General features: G+C 44.9%; 1 pseudogene; it reads right to left on the bottom strand.

The window, feature by feature from the left end:
• The window catches only part of LOC106723430, a 13640-nt pseudogene that overhangs the window by 8436 nt on the left and 2032 nt on the right, over positions 1–3172 (bottom strand).

The raw sequence follows: 3172 nt of genomic DNA, 5'->3' as shown, positions 1-3172 counted from the left end.
GAATAAGGCAGCCATGCCCCCTATTCCAGAGGAAGGACCCCCACTCCATCACGCCACTCCAAATCTCTACCAATCTGACTATGTGGTTAGATTCCTTCCTTCTCCCAAATTTGGTGATTGTCATGATGACCCTGAGTGGATAGGGAAAACCCTTTATCCTTGGCTGCAGTCAACACCCAGGGCTTCTGAGGAAAGGGCGTCGGGGGAAAGGCGTACCCTGACATGTGTAGCAACAGGAGTGGGGGGGAATCCTCCCCAGCCCGTTGTTGCAACTATCAATGTCCAGAAACATTGGCCCACTGATAGACACAGCCTGAATTAGAAGCCAGAGTGAGATCCTCTGATGTGTGATCAGCAGTAGATCAAATGAATCATGATGGTACCTTGTGGCTTTACAATCTGTGAATCCAGGGGTGTTTGCCCATGGCCTCTGCTTCTGAGCTGTGCAAGGCTCTAGGGACTGAGTCCCGCAAGTCCTTATAAAAGATGAATAGACAAATCACTGCTCTGCAGCTTCAGTCCTTTTATTCCAGTAAAGCTGCAAGTCAGCTACACACAGAGCTCTTCGTCAAGGAGAAATGATTTTGATCTCCTCCTCTCAGTTCTGTCACAGAGTGAGGAGTGGACAACTCGGTGAAGCCTGTACATCTGGCATCTAGATAGTGCAGTGGTGTGGGAACAAGAGACTGGATATAGTAGGATGGTTAGTAACCAAGCCGTCCTAACATTCAAGGACCTAAAGTAGGAAACTGAAGACAAAACCATTAAGATGAGCACAGTAAGTAATATATTCAAATCAGTATTGTTTGGGTGTTAAGCCAGAGGAACATCTGGAACAGAATGATGAATTATTGTTAAAAATTCTTTAGGAGCTTTATTCTCCATTTAAGAAAATTTCTACTGTTGGTCAGAAAAGTTAAACATATAAGTACATGTATGAAAAATGGAGTGTTTCTGTCCTGAAACTATTACCTTTACTACAGTACTATAACTGGGGGGGGGCAAACAGGGCAGCAGCCCCAGGCACGGCCTTTGTGGAGGGGGAAACATAGCCATGACCACAGGTCAGCACCGTGGCAGGAAGAGCTGCCCTGTGCATGACAGCTTCCCTGGGCTGGGAGCTGCCCTGCTATCATATCTTCCTTTTTTGAATTACCCCTGAAGTACTAAGAGTAATACAGCTTCTTGGCCAATGTGAATTTTTAGCCTAAACAAATGAAAACTAGGACAATATTTCTGAAGTAGATGGGTTACAAAATGTAGAGCAGAACTGAAGGAACTTGATAGCTCATGCTTGTATATATTTCTGAGATTTGAGGCCAGTTGACAAGCAAATGACAAAGCTAAGTGTGCAATCTTTCCAGAAGAATTACCGCACTCCAGCAGACTCCAGCATCATGTGTATCAGCGTCTTCGTGCTGGAAAACGTCGGAAGGGTGCCCATTCAATGAGCTTCAGTTCAAAGTCTCCTGGCGCCATTTTTCATCACGGGAATGCTAATACATGTGGTGGTCCAGGCGCTTTTGATTAGCGCAGCCTTTGGAGATATGCAAATTAGAGTGCCCCCCACCCCCACTCTCTAAAAGCACGTATATAAATGCCCTATGATACTTGCTGTGTCTATGCTATATGTCCCTAGTAAAATGAAAATACAATGGCATGGCTTTTTTGACTTCACAACTTCATACTCAGCTACTTGTGGGTCAGATTCAGGCACTGACATTCATGAAATGATAGGATTTGAACATCTCCAATGATGGAGATTTTACAACATCCCTAATCAGTTTAGTCCACTGCCCCATTGGTACATCAGTGAAGACGTTCTCCTTATACCCAATCTGAACCTACTTTATTGGTGTTTTGGATTTTTCTCTTCTCCTCCTCTCTACTCCCTTTTGTCAAGCTTCCCTCCTGCCCTTGCCCCCATTCTTTCAGATCTCCAATGCTATGCTAACAAGTAGGTGGACATCATCCCACTTTTCCCCCAAGCTAAGGTAGTATGTGTCAGCCTCATGTCTTATCTAACACTTGCTACCATGTCATTGGTCCCTCTCTTTCTACAAATGCCTCCACCTGGGCATGTGGGCTCTCCTCCACTGCAGTACTTAGGATGAAAGAGCAGACAATCCACTGAAAACTTCTCCATTTTCACAGACATGGGAAATGTATAAGGTTTAGTCAGGGGGTCTCTGCAAAAGCACTAGAACAATACTTCTCCTGCCCACTTTTTGGATGCAATGTGATGATATTCTGAAGTGAGAAAAAATTTTCTTGAAAAATGTAGTCAGTTTAGGAACCCTCATCTTTCATCAGAAAACTGTCTTTCAACTGAAAATAAGGAGGCCCTCTAAAAATCAAGTTATAAAAAAAAAAAAAATCAATTGAAGACAGAAATGGTGGGGGTATTATTTTACTTGCTCTTCTCCTCACACAGTCATTCCCTTTCCCTCCACAGGCATCCCAAAAGGCACTGTGGATGATGACGTCCAATTGCACCGCTGTGACTGAGTTCCTACTCCTGGGGTTCTCCGATGCCCTGGAATTGCAGATCTTGCACTTGGCCAGTTTTCTAATAATATACCTGGCAGCCCTGATTGGCAATCTCCTTGTTACCACGCTCGTAGCCGTTGACAGCCACTTCCACACCCCGATGTACTTCTTCCTCCTCAGTCTGTCCATCCTCAACATCGGATACATCTCTGTCATTGTTCCCAAATCCATGGCCAATTCCATACTGAACACCAGACTGATTTCCTATTCTGGATGTGTCACCCAAGCTTTTTTCTTCCTCTTCTTCATTACAGCAGACCTCGCCATCCTCATCATCATGGCTTCTGACTGATACATCGCCATCTGCAAACCACTGCACTATGCGACAGTGATGAACAGGAGAGCTTGTCTGCAAATAGCAGTCATGGGCTGGAGCACGGCTCTTCTGTACTCTGCCCTGCACACGGGGAACACCTTTAGGCTGCCCTTCTGCCACTCCAACATCATCAACCAGTTCTTCTGTGAAATCCCCCAGCTCCTTAGTATCTCTGGCTGGATGCGTTTACTAGTGAAATTCAGAGTCTTATCTTTGGTGCATGTTTAGGTCTTGTTTGCATTGCGTTTATATTTGTGTCTTATATTCAGATATTCACTACTGTACTGAGAATCCCCTCTGAGCGGG

The sequence above is a fragment of the Alligator sinensis genome, unplaced genomic scaffold (assembly GCF_000455745.1).
Source record: "Alligator sinensis unplaced genomic scaffold, ASM45574v1 scaffold2027_1, whole genome shotgun sequence".
Lineage (NCBI taxonomy): Eukaryota > Metazoa > Chordata > Crocodylia > Alligatoridae > Alligator > Alligator sinensis.
The sequence above is the reverse complement of the archived record's forward strand: the minus strand, read 5'-3'. Positions and strand labels throughout refer to the sequence as shown.